Here is an 11388-nt window from a genome sequence, read left to right as displayed (position 1 = left end):
GTGATCCTTTCTTCCATTGCGTCGAGCTTTGCAAATATTGAACTGATAGCATCTTGACCTCCATCTTTACTTGATTTTCCTCTAGTGAAGTCCTCTTTTGGGTTATGATACTCTCTTGAATGCTTAGCGAATTCTTCAATCAAAGCTTTATTTGTTTCTGGATCCTTCTGTTGGATTAATGTCTAAGTCCATAACTATAATTGGTATGTACTTGACCCGACTTGGCATGGTCCATTTGGGTTGCATGGCATCGGAACAACTGGATAGACAAGATGGAAAAAAGGATACTAGTGATTTATATTAATATATTATAAGTTCTAATATATTAATAAGAAAACATATTATTCAATTAGTATTGATCAAGTATTAATTTGGAATTAATTTAGTGATCAAAAAGAGACTAATTAAATATATGGGGATTCATTGTGTAAATCATTCATTCTTATATATGTGGGCTTATGATCCAAGATTCCTTATGTTGGGTTTAACCCATGTGGTGACCCATGGATACTCCATGGAGGTTAAAACCCATGGAGCAAAAGGAATTGGTAAAGTCATGGGTTACATGGTGTAACCCTAATGTGCACACTATACAAAGACCCCATTGGTTGGTGAAATTGGCACAAGTGCATATAATTGAGGGCAAGGCCAATTTCCAAGACAGAACCTAAGTATCCTTATTTTCAAGGTTATTCCAAGTGTTCATGGTGTTGTGTGAACCATTTGAAGTGTCACACTTGGGCACTAGGCTCTTGAGCTCCATGGAATCAAGCTACATCAAAAAGGTATGTATTCTATCTAGCTATTGTTATCCTAGTACATATGATTGTATACTAGTTAGGGTAATACCTTGGAAACTTCAAGATTGCATCTATAATAGTGAAAACATAGATCCAAGGTATTTAGGGTTGCATGTACATCATAGGAGTGTTAGAATGCTCAACACCCATCAGTGGTATCAGAGCCTAGGCTTGTTTTCACTTATACTTGATGAAAACTTGTTTTTTCAAAGCTGAAACTGTCCAGACCATAAAACTCGACGAGTTTATGCAAAAAACTCGACGAGTTCATCATTTTGGGCATGAACTCGACGAGTTCCTCAAGGAACTTGACGAGTTTTGGGTGCTGACAGCTTGCTGTTTGATGTTTTTGGCTGGAATTGGACTAGGAACATTACCCTAAGCTGTTTTTGAACTTGTAAACCTGTTTTGATGCGGTAATGTTCATGCTAATCCAATTTCAAAGATAATTGTCAATAGATTCATGTTTTGTATTAGTTTAAGGATTAGGCTAATTACATGAAAAAGTTTGATTGAATTATCTTGTTCTTATGAGTTGCTTAGATTAATAGAAAAATTATGTGAAATTGTTGTTTTCAATCCAAATTAATCTAAGAGTTGGTTCTAAAATTTGTTTTTGTAACTTTCCTCAAGTTATATGAAAAGTCACATTTAAGATTCATAAAACTCATAAATATTTCCATAGGTTATGAATAAAGAAAAGTCATATTCTTTTAATAGTTTAAAGTCTTCCATAACTTGTCCTCAAGTTATGGAACTTGAAGAGTTTTTGAATTAAACTACTTTAAACACATAAGTTACGGAATTGAATAGTTTTGAATAGTTTCAAAACTTGCCCTCAAGTTTTGGAATTTTTAGAGTTTTCCCTTATGAACACTTTAATTCCAAGTTAAGCCCTTAGAATTTTAAACGTTAAAATTCAACCCTTATACTTTATAATATCATAAGTTAATAATATTTATATATATGTATAATACCAAGTCGTCTTACCATTAGTAGGCCTCATTCACGAAGTCGGTCTATAAGGGGGGTATAAGGTTAATGCCTATAAAATGACAGTTTAATGGGTGTCCACTCTCACCCACCACTTCCTTGACCGGGGGAGGGTCGTTAGCCGAACGGGTAGGACAAGGACTATAGTTCTCCCTTCATTAAAAGTATTATTGATAAATATTAAGTAACTAAACTTTTATAAATTCCCAATCTTAGTTACTTAGGAAAATGTGAATTTGGTGCTAACCCATGAAATTACACTTTGCACTTTGCTTAAGTCGTTAGTGGAGGCGCGTGTGGGTAACCGGCACACTAACCTGGATTTAACAAGGTATGCAAAGTGTAACTTAATGTTTATCATATTATCGGTGGAGCGTATGTGGTTAACAGGCACATCGATTGAGGGGTAAATATTAAGGGTACCAAGTATATTTGCATGGGTATTCACACTTTGTTTTGTGATCCTCGGCATCCCAGTCACAAAACCTGAAGGGCACACTCGAGACTGAAACATGCCATTGAAAAGTTCAATGAATCTCAAAAGAATCTAGGAGTTTCAAAACCAATTAAAACCTAATAATACATTTCGTTTATCGTGGTGGAAATTGGTGAATCGTCATTCACCTACCTTCAAATATTTATAGCTTGGATTACGGCATCCCTCTTCCAAGTTATAAAATAGTTTGTTGGGTCCTAGCCTCAATATTTCATATTGGGTGTTATATTAAGGATTTAAATCAACTAACTTGAATTTCTCCCATTGTAGATGTATGGTTCAGACAACAATGATCTTCCCGAATCTTATGGAACAAGGTTTTCTAATGAAGATGACTTCTTGAGTTTGGCTCATGGAAATCATACTTCTCTTCCTCCTCCTCCTCCAATTATTCTCCCTGACCCACAAGCTCAAAGACTTGAAAAGTTCAAGATCACTCAAGCACTGCTCACAATGAAACATAAAGATGGAAGACTTGTGTGCACTCATGTCTTAGGAATGAAGTCACACATTGACAGGTTGAGAATGTTGGGTGTCGTTGTCCCAAGGAAGTTGGCTATTGACTGGGTCCTTCAGTCACTTCCTGAGTCATATAGTAAGTTTATTAAAGACTATTATGTGACAGATCACGACATGACCCTAATAGATCTTTCTTACTTGCTTACTGCTGCTGAATCAGAAATGATTTGGCGCAATAGTCAAGAAAATATTTGTGGAAGGTCTATTTCTCAAACTTTCATGGACATGGACAATGGTAGTCCAGAAAAGCTTTCTCTTCCCAATGGAAAGGGATCGGCCTTGGTCAACCCGGTTAACCGAAAGGTAAAGATAAAGTCTAAGTCTGGAATTGCCTTTTGTACCATTCCCGAAGAGTCTATATGTTTTCATTGTGAAGAAAAAGGGTATTGGAAGCGAAGCTGCCCTAGCTACCTGAAGGATCTGAAAGAAAGAAAAATCAAAAAATTTGACTCTGATTCAGATAAGTCCACTATCTAACTCTGTTAAGTTCCTAATTGTTGATTATTAATACATGATGTGACTAAGTTACATTTTAATGTTTGGCAGGATCAAGCAAAGGGAAGGAAACTTAAAGAAAGAGTATGCTGAATCTGATCGCGAAGATGGATTTCTATCACATGGTTGAAGATCAGATTTTTGAGCTACTACTTAGGGGTTATGATAGATTGCTAGGAAACATGTAATAGCATAGTTTTTCATTTCAAGTTGCATTGTAAGGAAAATTTTTCCGCATTCTATAAATAAATAAAATTTTGTTTTATTTTAGTTTATATCTCCTTGCAATGGCTTTTATTGAAAATTGATATTTGTATGTTTCTAGCAATAATGGAAATGTGAATTTGATTCTTTCATTTGTGGTAGTATCTAAATTTACCAAATAAGGAAAGATTCTCATCACCCAAGTTCTCAATTGGACCGAAACTTGGAATCATGCAAGTTGTATAGTATGATGAATGAGAATTTTCATCTTTGAAAAATTAAGACTAATTCCTTGTTCACATGTATATGAGAGTCAAGTGAAGGACTAAGGGATCGAGTACACATTCTTGTGCACTGGTTAAGTCCACCACAAAAGATCGATAAGACTATTCGTCATGATTTACTAAAGTTTAATAAATATGTTTATACTTACAAGTTTAAGTATAATTCTAAAGCATCGGAAAAGTTTCAATGTATGGCAGAGCGAATAAGAAGAATCAAATTAGGCAGAAGGATAAAAGTTTCTCAAATCTAAAAAAATGGGAGAGTACTTTAGTATCATGTTTTGTGATCATCTTAATGATTAAAGAAACATATCACAATTGGTCTTCTAAGGATATCTTAGTGCATTCTTATGGCTAATAAGAGGAGTCATGAATTGTTGAAATGGTTAAATCAAGAAGATGAGTCATACTTCGTTCCAAAACAAGTCTTAGATTCATACTCCAAGATTGTAACTTGAGTGACACGTCTAAAAGAAGGTTTATAACACTTGTCAAATGTAAGAGTAAAAGTTTTCTACTCTTGTACATTTGAAGTTGGTAAGTTGTGATGTTTTGGATAAAACAAAGACCAACTAAGGCCAATTGTGTAAAGTTTTTGTCTTGATTAGAATCCACACTATCTCTTGAATATTCGGCAATAAAGTCTTATAGATCAAGAAGACAGTGGGAGTCTAAAAGATCCTGGAAAAGTTTCAAGAACTAATCAAGAATAAAACCTATGTTTCATCACTAGCACACGACTAGAGGTTTATAACCTATCGTGTTGACACTTCTGTGCCTATTCCAGTTAAAGTTGGCTATACATTTGAGTTCTACATGTTCTCAATTGTCTGCATAACTACTTGGAAGCAATGGCAGGCCCTTGTACTGCAAGGTGGGAAGAAGTTAAGATTACACTAGTTCAGTCCATATGAGTTTGGATTTGCCACTAACCTAGTCTTGTGATTATGGTTTTTACAAATTCACGTGGATAAGAACACATACACCATAAAATCTAGGGGTCATAAGGTTTCTCTCCGATTCATGGAAATGATGGTGATGAAACACTTCCACCAAGTAGATTTTAAGTAGATAGCAATTGTGATAATTGCAGTTCTCAAATTCGTTAGTGGAGTGTGCGTCGTTAACCGGCACATTAACATGGACTTATGAGAAATGGCAAAAGGTCTAAACAATTGAGACTATGATTATGGCATCCCTTTTTCATAGTTCTGAAATTGTTTAGACACACCTATGAGCTATCTAAGAGAAGGTGTATGATTTTGATAAAGTCTTATCAAAGCAATCTCGTATCAAAAATCTGAACTTTGGTAAGAAAGTCAATAAAGTATTGATTTCTAGAAGTCCAGCTGTTTTCTGGATACATGTCAAAGCTAGTGGGAGCATAAGTGTTATGCTAATAATCATCATGTTAGTGGGAGCATGATAATTATGATAAGTCTTGCAAGTTAGCAATGTTAATTATAGAAAACAAAAGTTTCAATTCGTGAGGTTGCAGGGGTTGAAAAAGTTGTTTTGCTATAATTAAGGGAGAGGAAATTATACTTCATTTCAATTCTAAAAGGCTTAGATTGAGATTTTAATCATTTTTCAATTCTGAAAGGATTAGATTGAGATGTTAATCATCTTTAGTCAAGAATATATATATATATATATATATATATATATATATATATATATATATATATATATATATATATATATGAATTTCATGTTGGATTGGTTCAACTTAAGGAAATTCTATATATTGCGTTCTCAAAATTCGATTATGATTACGGCATCCCTCTTCATAGTCAAATTTTGAAAACATGGCAAATAAAAAAAATATTGTAGCAAAAGACTGATTTAGAATCATGTCTTTATGTGAGACATCATGAATCGTGTCCCATTTGCTTTGGGTACAGGATCGATTGCATGTGCTATAATATTTATCCTTTCTAAATTTTCCAAATGCCTGGGGCATTTAAAAGGGGATAAGGTCTAGAATTGGATATGACTAAAATGATTAAGCAATTGTCGAGGACAATCTAAGGTTTATCAAAGATTGGTTGCTCAGGGACAGTTGGAAGTATAGGGTTGACATATTCTGAAAAGAGGAAACTCTTGTTCAGAAATGATAGTCAAAATGGGAATATGGAGTTGTCTCCATAGATGGAAGCAATCTGTGTAAGATTAGAAAAACTTAATGTAAGAAGCATGTTCAAAGCAATGCACTTTGAATATGAGACTTAGTATTCATGGAGTTGATCTCCATTGGAATGCCCTGTAATGACTATAGACAAGTCTTTGTGACTTTGTACATATTCATTACGAGAGGGTAGTGCATATAAGTTTAAAATCTAACAGATTTCGGTAAATGATAGGAATTTGGAATTCTTACATTTACGATAAGTATTTGGGAGTGTGAAATTAGAATCATTGAAATTATGTTCAATTGGTTTATTTCACAAAGTAAGGATCATAGACAAACATAGAGTGCATACTTGGTGTATGGCAAAGCTATTGGTTAGAAAAAAATAATGTACATGTTTAGAGCTTGGGACGACTAGTGTTTTTAAATTCAAGTATAAAATTGATAAAAACGAAACAATGAATAATGAGTAATCAGTATGGTGATAAATAAAAAGTGTTTTATTTATATTCATAGGTTTTGATACCATATTATATTCAATTATTCTTGTGTTTCATTTTTCATGTTTTGACTTCCAGAATAAACTAGATCATTCTTACGAATGACTAAGTTATTCAAACTATCCACAGTCGGTCATATGTTGGAAGTAGATATGAATTAAGACTGTCATGAGTTGGATTGTAGATGTCTAAGTTGTTGGACATAACAAAGGGTGCTACAACACTCATGAGTGCTCATAAGTTCTGAGTATTGGATTCAACCCACGCTCATTTGAATCACTTCATGGATTTTATCACGAGTGATCATGAGACGATAATATCTTATATTCTTCAAACCTAGAGATATGAGTTGGTTATACATTGATTGCACAAAAACGCATTAGTAACTCGATGTTATAAAACGTGCCTTTGTGTATGATTCAACAAGTAGTAGAACAAGCCATATGAGTCGAAGTTTATCCATTCCTTTTATCTTCGGGATAAAAGCGATATCTGTGGGCCCCTCGATGATTTAATGATGATACATGTGAGTGCTTGACTAAGCCAGGACTGATTTGATATGTTCAATCAGTCAGTCATCATGAATCGGAAATCGGGAAACAACAAATGGAAAGAGAGAATGATTTATAATCCATGTCTCAGTCCATATGATATCTAGAATGGAGGAATATATGATCCCTTATCTAACGGACAAGTCATTGACTAGGTCAGATTCCGGCAACAACTTTGTTCAGAGTTCGGCAGCAGCTTTTAAGAGCTACGATTGCCAGTTAGGTTTTGAAGTCATACTCAATAATAGTTTTAGACTTATCCAAGTGGTAGATTGTTGGATTAATGTCTAAGTCCATAACTATAATTGGTATGTACTTGACCCGACTTGGCATGGTCCATTTGGGTTGCATGGCATCAGAACAATTGGATAGACAAGATGGAAAAAAGGATACTAGTGATTTTTATTAATATATTATAAGTTCTAATATATTAATAAGAAAACATATTATTTAATTAGTATTGATCCAGTATTAATTTGGAATTAATTTAGTGATCAAAAAGAGACTAATTAAATATATGGGGATTGATTGTGTAAATCATTCATTCTTATATATATGGGCTTATGATCCAAGATTCCTTATGTTGGGTTTAACCCATGTGGTGACCCATGGATACTCCATGGAGGTTAAAACCCATGGAGCATAAGGAATGGGTAAAGTCATGTGTTACATGGTGTAGCCCTAATGTGCACACTATATAAAGACCCCATTGGTTGGTGAAATTGGCACAAGTGCATATAATTGAGGGCAAGGCCGATTTCCAAGAGAGAACCTAAGTATCCTTATTTTCAAGGTTATTCCAAGTGTTCATGGTGTTGTGTGAACCATTTGAGGTGTCACACTTGAGACACTAGGCTCTTGAGCTCCATGGAATCAAACTACATAAAAAAGGTATGTATTCTATCTAGTTTTTGTTATCCTAGTACATATGATTGTATACTAGTTAGGGTAATACCTTGGAAACTTCAAGATCGCATGTATAATAAAACATAGATCCAAGGTATTTAGGGTTGCATGTACACCATAGGAGTGTTAGAATGCTCAAAACCCATCACCTTCTTTGTCATGGGCCCTAGCGAGTCTAGAAGTTGGTGACTGCATTCTTGTTACACACTAAAGTCATGTTGAGGGCAATGTCATAAAAATCTCTTGTAACTGTCCCAAGCTTCGTATAGCGACTCCCCTTCTAATTCTTGAAATATTTGAATGTTTGTTTTAAGCTTCGCCACTTTTGAAGGAGGGGTAAAACGATTTATGAACCCAATCGTAAAATCAGCCCTTGTCGTGATTGCTCCAAAGGGAAGTGATTTTAACCATTCTTTTGCTTCACCCTTTAGTGTAACTGGCAAAAGTCGAAGCATCACCACATCTTTACTCAAGTTTGGTGCATGAAAATAGTTAGAAATTTCCACCTCTTCTATACGCTCATAAGCATCCTCGTGTTCCTTCCTAAAAAAAGGTAGTTCCTTTAGCTTGCCAAGAATGTGCCCCGGAAGTCCAAACTTTGTCGTGTTTGGGATTTTTGATGGATCACAACCACATCTATTATCGTTCCTCATATGTCGCTTGTACTCTTCCATTATCATTTTCATGATGTCCTCCATAATTCATGCTAAAACAAAACTAGAAAACAGACGTAAAACGAACAAAAAAATAAATAAAATTAAATAAATTAAAAAAAACTAAAAATAAAAACAAAACTGTCAGTGCCCACGTCGTGGTAAGATATTGCCACGTCGTGGGGGATGCCAGGACAGAAAATAACCAAAATTTAGAAAGTAAATTTTTACGGGTTTTACCCCACAAAAGGATCGATTAACTAGAAGCAATTAAATTATAACTAGAATAGTCTGTTCCCCGACAACGGCGCCAAAAACTTGATGTGCATAAAGCATACCTATCAACTTTTAAATTTGTAACATAACAAAACTTAACTAACTACGCACTTAGAGGCAGTATACCTAGTCGAATTACAGAATAGTAAGTAAGTCAGGTGTCGATCACAGGGAACGGTGTTTAATTTATAAAATAACAACTAAAAGGCAAACTAATAGAAACAACTAGAAGTGGGGGATTTTATCTGATTTAAATGTTCAGATTAACTTAATTAAAGTACTCAACTAATTACTAGAGTAAACAACTAGAAAGACAATTTTAAATCAAGAATAAATGATACTTTCTTTTAACTTCGAATCCCTCCTGGTTCCTACGGTTGATTTCAACACAGTGGGTTAACTCAATTAGGTACCAAATAAAAGTTACTAGTCGTCATGATCAGACTAACTAGCATAAGTAAATTTAACAACTTTAACCCCAATGATCATACAAGTTAAGGACACTAAATTGATTTTAAAGGTAATTTGGACTCTCAATGATAGAATCTACAGACTATTATTCTTTGGTTAAGTCTAGTAATCAAGGAAATATTATGATCAAATACTGCTCTCTAACACAGTTCAGCAACTAACTTATCACCTATACTAGGATATAACTTATCACCTATACTAGGATATGACTAATCACTAGCTCTAACAATTTAATGATCATAAAATAGCTAGGTAAATCAATTTCATGCAATTAACTACAGTTTAACCACACAATCTTGAGACAAGGCAATAAAGATAGACTGATGATTTGGGTAGCGTTTCGCCTAACACCTCATCCTTTCCTTTTCGAAAGACCTAGATGTCAATATCACTAAGGTCTCGTTTGATAGTTTCTGTCTAGGAAAGTGCTTTCTGGTAAAGTGTTGTCTGGGAAAGAAACCATGTTGTTTGATAGTACATCTGATTGATTGTGCTGAATGATGAAAAAAAGTAATAATTCAATAAAAAATAAATTAAAAAAAGTTATTTAAAAAAAATTAATAATCCAAGAAAGAAAGAAAGAGGCGGGGTTTGGTGCATAATTGTCTTTCCAGCCCATTCAGCCAGAAAGATATGATTTTGGGGCTTTCTGGGAAAGACATATCTTACCGGGAAAGACCCATTTTTTTGTGCAAATCAAACAGTCTTTCCGTTCCATTCAGCCAGAAAGATCTGTTTGGACCTGGAGAGATGCGTATCAAACGGGGCCTAAGTCTTAGTCTAGTTTGATATTCCTTGTGACTATAATAATGATAGTCTACATTCCTCACTAATCCCAATGTCTACATCAAGATCTATCAAGTAAGGAATAACTAGGTAAGATCATATCAGAGGTAGGATCCGTTTGGTGTACAAAGTATATTGTTTGGAAATCCTACTTTACACACATCAATAGATCTACCCTAGACGTCACTCCTGTAAGTAGATCGATCAATATTATGATGTTGAATCACTGATAAATTTTATTTATAGGTTCATAATAACGATTATGAATATAAATATAAGTTACACTTAAAGCATAGTAATTGTAGCTTAACTAATAAAGTTTTCTAGTGAGAATAGGTAATTACGTGGGCAGAACTCCAAAACCGAAAAGCTCTATCTATCAGAAGCTCTAGAGCCTCGCTAAAGTGGTCGGGAACTGGTGAGTATATGTAACGCCCTGTTCCGAATTGTTTCATATTTCGGGGTACTGATAAAAGATCGGGTATTAACAGGCTCAGGACCTTTGAAGAATTAAGATATGGACTCATTTGGAGGTGGGTGATGTAATTTAGATGATCTAGGTGTTCGGTTTGTGGTTTGGAGCCAAGGGGTATATTGGTAATATGTCACCTCGGGCTTTTATGGAAAAAGGGATATTGTTCGGGAAATTGTAAGGCAAGTATGATTTGATAAAAGCATAGAGCTTCTCGTTACCTCTTCATAGATATAAGGATCATCGAAATCGGTTTTATAACAAAGAAGTTATGGCCTTCGGATGAATTTAGGGTTTAAGGAAAAACCCTAGTACGTGTGGCGTAAATAAATAGTACGCGACGTGTACTAGTGTGAAGACTTTATGCGAGGCGTTATTTAGTGTACGCTTAGCGTACTATGAAGGGTGGATCAGGAGTGCGAGGCCTCATACGCTGGGCGTACGAGGATTATGCGGGGCGTACGAAGGAAATAAGAAACCCTAATTTTAGGGTGTTGCACCCTATATAAACACCTTAAGTCATTAGGGATAGCCTCTTTACCATCCTTTAAGCCTCCAAAACCCTAGAAGTCGTCCATTAGCCTCCATGGTTGTGCATTTGAGTTCCTAAGACGATTTTGGTGGTTGTTTTGCTGCTTGTGAAAGAAGTATAGAAGTTGGAAGGTGCTTTGCTTGGTGAGAAGGTTATAAATCTAGAATCATCACCCTTGTTGCAAGCTTATTGAGGTATCAAGTTCAAACATTGTCTTCTCCATGATTAGATCACTTCATTTCTTTTTTTTTATGCTTTTGGTCCCTTTTTGGGTTTGTTTGAAGAGTTGGATCATTTTAAGGACCTATTCTTTTAGATT

General features: G+C 34.9%; 1 non-coding gene across 1 annotated transcript; it reads left to right on the top strand.

Moving 5' to 3' along the window:
- The first annotated feature begins 8089 nt into the window (after nucleotides 1-8089).
- On the top strand, nucleotides 8090-8196 carry LOC145161780 (small nucleolar RNA R71). The gene has a single exon (XR_013738654.1). It is a non-coding gene; the product is annotated as a small nucleolar RNA R71 (small nucleolar RNA).
- The last annotated feature ends 3192 nt before the right edge of the window (nucleotides 8197-11388 follow it).

This window comes from Lactuca virosa, chromosome 2 (genome assembly GCF_052849685.1).
Source record: "Lactuca virosa cultivar CGN04683 chromosome 2, Lactuca_virosa_CGN04683_v6, whole genome shotgun sequence".
In the NCBI taxonomy this organism is placed as follows: domain Eukaryota; kingdom Viridiplantae; phylum Streptophyta; class Magnoliopsida; order Asterales; family Asteraceae; genus Lactuca; species Lactuca virosa.
The sequence above is the reverse complement of the archived record's forward strand: the minus strand, read 5'-3'. Positions and strand labels throughout refer to the sequence as shown.